The 12,117-nt window shown below is 37.3% G+C and overlaps 1 long non-coding RNA gene across 3 annotated transcripts in view; it reads left to right on the top strand.

Moving 5' to 3' along the window:
* The window catches only part of LOC103878351, a 92,388-nt gene that overhangs the window by 23,593 nt on the left and 56,678 nt on the right, over window positions 1–12,117 (top strand). The window lies entirely within an intron of this gene.

Here is a 12,117-nt window from a genome sequence, read left to right as displayed (position 1 = left end):
TCAAATTATTTAGCCTTGTCTGAGCCTTAATGTTTGCACTGTAAAATGAGAGATAATTTCTCATTTGCATGGTGGTTTGAGGGGTACTAAGTGAAAATACACACAAAGTTGCAAGCACATTTTCTAACACACATAGATGCTTGATAAATAACATTTTTTTTCCTTGAACTTCCCATATTAGGAAAGTGAGTCATAGCAGACTCCTGTAGAACCTTCTTTATATCCATGGCCCTTTGAAGATTTTAGGAAAGAGACTGCTTTATCTCAACCATGCCATTTGTAAACTAGGACAACTCAGGCAGTGCTTTCTTAGATTTTTGCAGCCTCTTCAAGATTTTTTTCCAAGTATTACATCTGAGATTTGAATAACAGTCAGGCATTAGAAGGTGCTCTGTTATCATTTTTCATTGAGAATTGATGATATCATTTTGCAACAATAATAATTTATGATCTAATGTCTCCCTTGACATAACCTGGAATTTCTGTTTTTTCTCACTTGGCCATCTATACACACACACACACACACACTCAGAAGATACATGACATCATTAACTATTACCAGGTCTTCAGGATTTATTTTGCCTTTGTATTCCTTTTCATAGTATTCTGGGATTTTTCAAAACTTAATTTCTGTTCGTCTAACAAACAGAAGTAGTAAAACAGAAATTAGGTTCTCCTCATATAATTTCTCACTTTGCAAATTTGGGGGAAAAAAACAGGAGTACTAATAGCAGTGTCTGTTTGATTTATTCATTCACAAGCACTGACTAAAATTAGCACTAACCATGCTTTAGAAGTAGTGCTTGATACATTCAGATACATGGAAAAAATGGTAATATTAGGCCCTCCACAAACAGGTCATCCAAGACAGCATTTATTCGGGACTCAATTATATAATTGATGGCTATATAACTTGTAGCCTGACAGTTTCCTTCAAGATACCATGATCACATCTTCATAATCGGTTATGCTGCCTATGTATATTGCATAAGATGTACACCTAGGTTTATGACCTAGGAAGAAAATAAAAGGAATACTGCATTAGATGCAGATTCATTGGGTAATACCATATTCTATCATTCTCATCTTCATTAGGTTGTTAATCATCTCCCTTGGTAGTAATATCTCCAGAATTATATTGGTATATGTCCAATGAAGATTGTTGCAATTATTGACAAAGCTGTTATTCATTTATCATTTATATATTTCTTCCATTTACACTGTCCATTTACTTATATTGCATACTCTTCACTAGTGTACCAAAGACTATTAGTTCTTCACCAAAATATGCTTTTTATTCATCCTGGGCATAAAGTTTAACTACATATCCTAGCCTCCACTGGAGCTGAGTGTAACTATGTAACTGAGGTCTAGCTCTGGCTTGTAAAGAACACATACATCTGGCTCCTCATATACATTGTCTTTCTCCTTTCATATGAAGTCTACAGTGATGTTCAGAGGGATCTTGCAAGCAGCATGTTGAAAATTTCAGAGCCACCACTGGCCTGGGTCCCTGAATTTTCCTGTGGAGGAGAGCTATCTTAAAAATCCAAATACCTGTCTCAGACAAGAAATGTAATTCTTGTTTAAGCCACGAAGTTGGCAGTTCATTTGTTACTGCAGTCTAACCTACTCTAGCTTAATACATACAATAATTTAAGTGTTCAAAATAGCTTGGCACATTTGTTGAAAATCAATTTGCCATGTAAGTATGCATCTATTTTCAGACTCTATATTGTTCCATGATCTACATATCAATTTGTATGCCAATACCACAGTTTTTGATTACTTTAGCTTTATAGAAAATTTTGAAATTCGATAGTGTAAGTTCTCCAATTTCATTCTTTTTCAAAAACCTTTAAGCTATGCTAGTTATCTTTGCATATAAACTTTTAAATCAGCATCCCAATTTATTTGTTTTAAAAAAGTCTCTTGGGATTGCATTAAATATCTTGGTCAATTTGGGCAGGACTGCTATCTTAATATATTGAGTCTTTCAGTCTATGAACATGATATATGGATATGTAGATACGTGTGTGTCTGTGTGTCCATTTTTAAGGTCCTCTCCAATTTCCCTTCGCAGTGTTTCAGTATTCAAGTCTTGCATATCATTTGTAAAATTTATACCTAAGTATTTTTATGTTAGTAGTTTTTTGTGGATTCTCTATGTCTTTCCACATGCATGATTATGTCATCTGCAAATTAGAACAATTTTATTTCTTCTTTTCCAAACTGTATGCCTTTTATCTCTTTTGCTTACTTTACTGAGCTGGATAAGACCTCCAGTACTACATTAAATAAAAGTAATCTTCCTGATCTTTGATAGAAATCATTAAGGCTTTTACCAGTGAGTATGATATTAGTGGTAGATTTTTCACAGATGTCATAAATCAGACTATGTTCCCTTTATTCCAAGTTTGCTGAAAGTTTTTATTGCAAAAGTGTGTAAAATTTGTCCAAATTAAAAATTTTTTTTTCATCTATTGAAATATTATATAGTTTCACTCCTTCATTCTATTAGAATGGTAAAATCATAATGACTGATTTTCAGATGTTTTATCAAACTTGCAAGATTAGCTCCACTTGGTCATGATATATTATCTTTTTATATATTGTTGGGTTTTATTTGCAAATACTTTATTTCTATGTTTATGAGAGATATTAGTTTTAGGTCTTTTTTGTGATGTCTTTATCTGGTTTTGAAATAAGAGTAATACTATATTTACAAACTGTGTTGGGAAGTGTTCCCTCTTCCTTTGTTTTCTGAAAGCCACTTGTATAAGATTGGAATTTTTTCCATATGTGTTTAATATAATTCATCAATGAAGCCATCTAACTTAGGAGTTTTATGTGAGGGAGGCTTTTCTCAATTATAAATCAGTTTATTTAGTTGATACAGATTGTTTAATTTTTTATTTATTCTAGAGTCAGTTTGGTTATTTGTGCCTTTCAAAGAATTTGTTTATATTATCTAGATTGCCAAATGCATTAACATAACATAGTAGTAATTCATTATTCTGCTTCCAATGTCTGAAGGAGCTATAGGAATGTCCTCTCTTTTTAACTTGATATTCATAATTTCTGCATTTTTTTCTTTTTGTCTTGATCACTGCAGCTAAAAGTGTATCCATTTTATTATTTTTCCCCAAAGAACCAGCTTTTGGTTTCATTAATTATTATCTAATATTTTTCTACTTTTATTTCATTGACTTCCACTCTTCCCTTCTGTGCTCTTTGGATTTAAATTTTTGCTTCTTTTTCTACACTCTTAGATAAAAGATTAGATCATTGTTTTAAGACCTTTCTTTCCTACTGCAAGCATTAAAGTTCTGAATTTTTCTAAGTACTATTAGCTGCACCCCACAAACTTTTATTGTTGGATTGTCATTATAATTCAGTTCAAAATACTTTCAACCTCTCCTGTAATTTTTTTTGACCCAAAAATTATTCAAAAGAGTACTGTTTAATTTCCAGGTGTTTATATTTTTCTATTATCTCAATGTTATTGATTTCAAACTTAATTCTACTGTGATGAAAGAACATCATATGTATGAGTTCAATATTTTTATATTTATTGAGACTTTTGTTTAAAGCTCACTATATGGTCTATCCTAGTAAATGTACTTTGTGCATCTGAAAAAAAATGTATAGTCTGTCATTACTGAGTATAGTCTTGTATAAATATCAAACATCAAAAAGGTTAATTGAGGTGTTTAGATCTTTTTGCTGAGTTTTTTCTAGTTATTCTATTAATTGCTGAAAGAGTAGTGTTAAATTCTTCATCTATGATTTTAGAAGCATCTGTTTCCCCCTTTAATTCCATCAAGTTTTGCTTCTTTTCTTTTGAAACTTTATTAATGGTATATAAGAATTTGTTATATACCCATTTGAAATGATTTTTGTCATTACAAAGTGTTCCATTTATTCTCAGCACATTTTATTTTGGAATATATTTTAGCTGATATTAATATAACCACTTTATCCTTTCTATGCATACATTTGTATAGTATATATTTTTTTCAGCCATTTACTTTTTTTTCTTTTCTTATTGTACTTTAAGTTCTAGTATACATATGCAGAACATGCAGGTTTGTTACATAGGTATACACGTGCCATAGTGGTTTGCTGCACCCATCAACCCGACATCTACATTAAGTATTTCTCCTCATGCTATCCCTCCCCTACCCCCCTATCCCCCAACAGGCCCCGGAGTGTGATGTTCCACTCCCTGTGTTCACGTGTTCTCATTGTTCAACTCCCACTTATGAGTGAGAACATGTGGTGTTTGGTTTTCTGTTCCTGTGTTAGTTTGCTGAGAATAATGGTTTCCAGCTTCATCTATGTCCCTACAAAAGACATGAACTCATCCTGTTTATGGCTGCGTAGTATTCCATAGCATATATGTGCTACATTTTCTTTATCCAGTCTATCGTTGATGGGCATTTGGGTTGGTTCCAAGTCTTTGCTATTGTGAACAGTAATGCAATAAACATACATGTGCATGTGTCTTTATAGTAGAATGATTTATATTCCTTTGTGTATGTAACCAGTAATGGGATTGCTGGGTCAAATGGTATTTCTGGGTCTAGATCCTTGAGGAATTGCCACACTGTCTTCCACAATGGTTGAACTAATTTGTACTCCCACCAACAGTGTAAAAGCATTACTATTTCTCCACATCCTCTCCAGCATCTGTTGTTCCCTAACTTTTTAATGATTGCCATTCTAACTGGCATGAGATGGTATCTCACTGTGGTTTTGATTTGCATTTCTCTAATGACCAGTGATAATGAGCTTCTTTTCTTATGTTTATTGGCTGCATAAATGTCTTATTTTGAGAAGTGTCCGTTTATGTCCTTCACCCACTTTTTGATGGGGTTGTTTTTTTCTTGTAAAGTTGTTTAAGTTCCTTGTAGATCTGGGTATTAGCCCTTCATCACATGCATAGACTGCAAAAATTTTCTCCCATTCTGTAGGGTGCCTGTTCATTTTGATGATAGTTTCTTTTGCTGTGCAGAAGTTCTTTAGTTTAATTAGATGCCATTTGTCAATTTTTGCTTTTGTTGCCATTGCTTTTGGTGTTTTAGTCATGAAGTCTTTGCCCATATCTTTGTCCTGAATCGTATTGCCTAGGGTTTCTTCTAGGGTTTTTATGATTTTAGGTCTTACAGTTAAGTGTTTAAACCATGTTGAGTTAATTTTTGTATAAGGTGTAAGGAAGGGGTCCAGTTTCTGTTTTCTGCATATGGCTAGCCAGTTTTCCTAAGACCATTTATTAAATATGGAATCCTTTACTCCATTGCTTGTTTTTGTGAGGTTTGTCAAAGATCAGATGGTTATAGATGTGTGGTGTTATTTCTGAGGCCTCTGTTCTGTTCTATTGGTCTATGTATCTGTTTTGGTACCAGTACCATGCTGTTTTGGTTACTGTAGCATTATAGTATAGTTTGAAGTCAGGTAGCATGATGCCTCCAGCTTTGTTCTTTTTGCTTAGGATTGTATTGGCTATATGGGCTCTTTTTTGGTTCCATATGAAATTTAAAGTAGTTTTTTCTAGTGCTGTGAAGAAAGTCAATGGTAGCACAATGGGAATAGCATAGAATTTATAAATTACTTTGGGCAGTATGGCCATTTTCATAATATTGATTCTTCCTACAATTAGCATGGAATGTTTTTCCATTTGTTTGTGTCCTCTCTTATTTCCTTGAGCACTGGTTTGTAGCTCTCCTTGAAGAGGTCCTTCATGTCCCTTGTAAGTTGTATTCCTAGGTATTTTATTTTCCTTGTAACACTTGTGAATGGGAGTTCACTCATGATTTGTCTCTCTGCTTGTCTATTATTGTTGTATAGGAATGCTTGTGATTTCTGCATATTGATTTGTATCCTGAGACTTTGCTGAAGTTATTTATCAACTTAAGGAGTTTTTGGGCTGAGACAATGGAGTTTTCTAAGTATACAATCATGTCATCTGCAAACAGAGACAATTTGACTTTCTCTCTTCCTATTTGAATACCCTTTCTTTCTCCTGCCCGATTTCCCTGGCCAGGACTTCCAATACTGTGTTGAATAGGAGTGGTGAGAGAGGGCATTCTTGTCTTGTGCCAGTTTTCAAAGGGAATGCTTTCAGCTTTTGCCAGTTCAGTATGATATTAGCTATGGCTTTGTCATAGATAGCTCTTATTATTTTGAGATACATTCCATCAATACCTAGTTTATTGAAAATTTTTAGCATGAAGAAATGTTGAATTTTATCAAAGGCCTTTTCTGCATCTATTAAGATAATCATGAGGTTTTTGTCATTGGTTCTGTTTATGTGATGTATTACCTTTACTGATTTGAGTACGTTGAACCAATCTTGCATCCCAGGGAAGAAGCCAACTTGATCCTGGTGGATCAGCTTTTGGATGTGCTGCTGGATTCGGTTTGCCAGTATTTTATTGAGGATTTTTGCATCAATGTTCATCAGGGATATGGGCCTGAAACTTTTTTTTTGTTGCATCTCTGCCAGGTTTTCATATCAGGATGATGCTGGCCTCATAAAATGAGTTAGGGAGGATTCCCTCTTTTTCTGTTGTTTGGAATAGTTTCAGAAGGGAATGGTACCAGCTCCTCTTTATACCTCTGGTAGAATTCAGCTGTGAATCCATCTTGTCCTGGGCTTTTGTTTTTTTTTTTTTTTTTTTTTTTTTGGTTGGTAGGCTATTAATTACTGTCTCAATTTCAGAACTTGTTATTGGTCTATTCAGGGATTAGACTTCTTCCTGGTTTAGTTTTGGGATGGTGTATGTGTCCAGGAATTTATCTGTTTCTTCTAGATTTTCTTAGTTATTTGCGTAGAGGTGTTTATAGTATTCTCTGATGGTAGTTTGTATTTCTGTGGGATCGGTGGTAATATCCCCTTTATCATTTTTTATTGTGTCCATTTGATTCTTCTCTCTTTTCGTCATTAGTCTGACTAGCAGTGTATCTATTTTGTTAACTTTTTCAAAAAACCAACACCTGGATTCATTGATTTTTTTGACAAGATTTTCGTGTCTCTATCTCCTTCAGTTCTGCTCTGATCTTAGTTATTTCTTGCCTTCTGCTAGCTTTTGAATTTGTTTGCTCTTGCTTCTCTAGTTCTTTTAATTGTGATGTTAAGGTGTCAATTTTAGATCTTTCCTGGTTTCTCTTGTGGGCATTTAGTGCTATAAATTTCTCTCTAAACACTGCTTTAGCTATGTCCCAGAGATTCTGGTACGTTATGTCTTTGTTCTTATTGGTTTCAAATAACTTATTTACTTCTGCCTTAATTTTGTTATTTACCCAGAAGTCATTCAGGAGCAGGTTGTTCAGTTTCCATGTAGTTGTGTGCTTTTGAGTGAGTTCCTTAATCCTGAGTTCTAATTTGATTGCACTGTGGTCTGAGAGACAGTTTGTTATGATTTCCATTTTTGTTTTTGCTTTTTTTTTTTTTTTTTTTTGGTATTTGCTGAAGAGTGTTTTACTTCCAATTATGTGGCCAATTTTAGAATAAGTGCGATGTGGTGCTAAGAAGAATATATACTGTTGATTTGGGGTGGAGCGTTCTGTAGATGTCTATTCAGTCTACTTGATCCAGAGCTGAGTTCAAGTCCTGAACATCTTTGTTAATTTTTTGTCCCGTTGATCTAATATTGACAATGGGGTGTTAAAGTCTCTTGCTACTATTATGTGGGAGTCTAAGTCTCTTTGTAGGTCTCTAAGAACTTACTTTATGAATCTGGGTGCTCCCGTATTGGGTGCATCTATATTTAGGATAGTTAGCTCTTCTTGTTGCATTAATCCCTTCACCATTATATAATGCCTTTCTTTGTCTTTTTTGATCTTTGTTGGTTTAAAGTCTGTTTTATCAGAGACTAGGATTGCAAGCCCTGCTGTTTTTTGGGGTTTTTGTTTTGTTTTGTTTTGTTTGCTTTCCATTTGCTTGGTGAATCTTCCTCCATTCCTTTATTTTGAGCCTATGTGTGTCTTTGCACCTGAGATGGGTCTCCTGAATACAGCACACCAATGAGTCTTGACTCTGTCCAATTTGCCAGTGTGTGCCTTTTAATTGGGGCAATTAGCCTATTTCCATTTAAGGTTAATATTTTTATGCGTGAATTTGATCCTGCCATTATAAGGCTAGCTGGTTATTTTGCCTGTTAGTTGATGCAGTTTCTTCATAGTATCAACAGCCTTTACAATTTGGTATGTTTTTGCAGTGGCTGGTACCCGTTTTTCCTTTCCATATTTACTGCTTCCTTCAGGAGCTCTTGTAAGGCAGGCCTGGTGGTCACAAAATCTCTCAGTGCTTGCTTGTCTGTAAAGGATTTTATTTCTCCTCCACTTATGAAGCTTAGTTTGGCTGGATATGAAATTCTGGGTTGAAAATTCTTCTCTTTAAGATTGTTGAATATTGGCCCTCACTCTCCTCTGGCTTCTAGGGTTTCTGCAGACAGATCTGCTGTTAGTCTTATGGGCTTTCCTTTCTAGGTAACCTGCCCTTTCTCTCTGGCTGCCCTTAACATTTTTTCCTTCATTTCAACTTTGGTGAATCTGACAATTATGTGTCATGGGGTTGCTCTTCTTGAGGAGTATTTTTGAGTTGTTCTCTGTATTTCGTGAATTTGAGTGTTGGCCTGTCTTGCTAGGTTGGGGAAGTTCCCCTGGATAATATCCTGAAGAGTGTTTTCCAACTTGGTCCATTCTTCCCATCACTTTCAGGTACACCAATCAAACTTAGGTTTGGCCTATTCACATAGTCTCATATTTCTTGGAGGCTTTCTTTTTTCCTTTTCACTCTTTTTTCTCTAATCTTGTCTTCATGCTTTATTTCATTAAGTTGATCTTCAATCTCTGATATCCTTTCTTTCACTTGATCGATTTAGTTATTGATACTTGTGTATGCTTCACGAAGTTCTTGTGCTGTGTTTTTCAGCTCCCTCAGGTCATTTATATTTTTCTCTAGACTGGTTACTCCAGTTAGCAATTCCTCTAACCTTTTTTCAAGGTTCTTAGTTTCCTCATATTGGGTTAGAACATGTTCCTTTAGCTTGGAGGAGATTGTTATTACCACCTTCTGAAGCCTGCTTCTGTCAATTTGTCAAACTCATTCACCATCCATTTCCCTTGCTGACAAGGGTTTGTGATCCTTTGGAGGAAAAGAGGAGCTCTGGTTTTTGGAATTTTCAGCCTTTTTGCAATGGTTTTTTCTCATCTTTGTGGATTTATCTACCTTTGATCTTTGATGTTGGTGACCTTCAGGTGGGGTTTCTGTGTGAATGTCCTTTATGTTGATGTTGATGCTATTCCTTTCTGTTTGTTAGTTTTCCTTCTAACAGGACCCTCTGCTGCAGGTCTGCTGGAGTTTGCTGGAGGTCCACTCCAGATTCTGTTTGTCTGGGTATCACCAGCAGAGGCTGAAGAATGGCAAAGATTGCTGCCTGTTCCTTCCTCTGGAAGCTACATCCCAGAGGGGCACCCACCAGTTGCCAGCTGGAGCTCTCCTGTATGAGGTGTCTCCCAGTCAGGAGGCACGTGGGCCAGGAACCCACTTGAAGAAGCAGTCTGTCCCTTAGCAGAGCTCAAGCACTGTGCTGGGAGTTCTGTTGCTCTCTTCAGAGCCAGCAGGCAGGAACGTTTAAGTCTGCTGAAGCTGCCCACAGCTGCTTCTTCCCCTAGGTGCTCTGTCCCAGGGAGATAGGAGTTTTATCTATAAGCTCCTGACTGGGGCTGCTGCTTTTCTTTCAGAGATGCCCTGCCCAGAGAGGAGGAATTTAGAGATGCAGTCTGCCTACAGCAGCTTTGCCAAGCTGCAGTGGGCTCCTCCCAGTTTGAACTTCCTGGTGACTTTTTTTTTACACTGTGAGGGAAAAACCACCTACTCAAGCCTCAGTAATGGCAGAAGCCCCTCCCCTGACCAAGCTTGAGCTTCCCAGGGTGACTTCAGACTGCTGTGCTGGCAGTGAGAATTTCAAGTCAGTGGATCTTAGCTTGCTGGGTTCCATAGGTGTGGAATCCACTGAGCAAAACCACTTGGTTCCCTGGCTCACCCCCCTTTCCAGGGGAGTGAACAGTTCTGTCTCACTGGCATTTCAGGCACCACTGGGGTCTGAAAACAAAAAAACAAACAAACAAACAAACAAAAAACAAAAAAAAAAAACACACACACAAAAAAAACACTCCTGCAGCTAGCTTGGTGTCTTCAGATGGGCTGCTCTGAATCCGTTTCACACATAAGTAATTGAAGTCTCAAGTAAAGATGTGAGTAAACAAGAGCTTGGGGATCCCTTCTCTGGCTCTCTGCTTTGTGGTATACCCCAAATTGCTTCATCATTCATGGTTTCCTGGCTTCTTTTTTTAGCATTCCCAGGTCACAAGGTTGCAAGTTATTCTATGTTTGTTTGTTTTTTTGTTTTTTCTCTCTTTTTGAGACAGGGTCTCACTCTATTGCCCAGGTTGGAGTGCAGTGCCACAATCCCGGCTTCCTGCAACCTGCGCCTCCTAGGTTCAAGTGATTCTCATGCCTCAGCCACCTGAATAGCTGGGATTACAGGCGTGTGCCACCACACCCAATTTTTGTATTTTGAGTAGAGATGGGGTTTCACCATGTCGGCCAGTCTGGTCTTGAACTCCCGACCTCAGGTGATCTACCCACCTCAGCCTCCCAAAGGACTGGGATTACAGGCGTGAGCCACCGCATCCAACCATATGTATGTTTTTGCCTCTGTTGTGTTCACCACCATGAAATGGATTTAGACATGATCTAAGGGCTGCAGAGATGGGAACCTACTTGTACTGTTTCTATCTTCTCTCCTCCACATCACTTTACACTTTCCACCAGGGCCTGTCTGCTTCTGTTCTCTCTTCAATACCTTCAGGGTTTCAACCATGGTCTCAGTTCAGGTTTTTTTGTTTTTGGCTAAACTTCTTAGTCTGTTCCATGCATGTGTAGTTTAAGGGTCAAAGACATGTGTAAATAGAATGTAATAATGACCTCACTGGCTCTTTCCCGCTCCCACTCTCCTCAGCATTCATCTCCACAGCTTTGCTTTTCTTGTATTTCATACCTGAAAGATGGCAGATTTTCCCACTTGTATCCTACTAGTTTTGTGCATCACAAATGTTACACTTAGCTGTAGTCTAAAAGCAATGGAGATGGGACAATTGTATAAGACTCCATCTCTCCTTCTCCAAGACAGTGTATACTCCCTATGGAAGTCTGTCTGCTTCTTTTCATTCTTCATATAGAGCCTTCATGTAGGCACTTTTTATTTTATGACCAAGTTGTATCTGTGTTTTCTGCATGAAGCAATCATTTCATAGGGTTTTAGTCCATCACATCCACAAGTGAAAAACAGCCAAATGTTTAAAGCATAGAATTTCAGCACTCAAAAAGACTTTAGATGTCATCTTAGTCATCAAATTTAGACCCAGGCAGATTAAGTGCTGTGACTAAAGTCACATAGCTCCTCAGTGATCGAAGCCATTAAATAAATGTATGACTTGGTGCATGTTTTAGCGTATGATGTTCTCCAAATAGCATTGTGATCTCTCTGGTTAACGGGAGTGAACTGGTGGAGCAGGCCACTGAGACACCATTCTCATGAGGAATTTGAGAACTTCCCTAGAAGACAGGCAGGACTTGTCTCGTGTTATGGTGTGATTATTTACCCAGATTTACCCTGCATCCAGACTCCTAAGGTATGGTTGACTTTGCTGGTGGTTTGTGCAATTAGTTCAAGCAGAAAGACTTTGGAATAAAAGTCACATTGCTTTGGTATCATCCTAAGAGAAGATAACAACATGGCAAGTGACTGAGGCATTTTCTAATCTGTGCCAAAAGACAACTTGTGGCTCTGGTACATCCAGATCTCCAGAGCAACGACAATGGCAAGGGGGGTAGAACCCAGAAAATGGGGGCGATGTTGATCAGAGTCAGCAGGAGAACCTGAAGGAAGCAGCAATATTCCAACTTTAGGCAGTAATGCCTGTTTGGAGCAGAAGTTTTCGGGGGAGGTGGGCAGTGCCTGGAGGAAATGGCAGCATCTAGCAATGTGTGTCCAGGACCAGGAAAGGGGAATTATAACTGTCAAAACTTGTTTTTGAGAACATTAG

The sequence above is a fragment of the Papio anubis genome, chromosome 13 (genome assembly GCF_008728515.1).
Source record: "Papio anubis isolate 15944 chromosome 13, Panubis1.0, whole genome shotgun sequence".
Taxonomy (NCBI): Eukaryota; Metazoa; Chordata; class Mammalia; order Primates; family Cercopithecidae; genus Papio; species Papio anubis.
The sequence above is the reverse complement of the archived record's forward strand: the minus strand, read 5'-3'. Positions and strand labels throughout refer to the sequence as shown.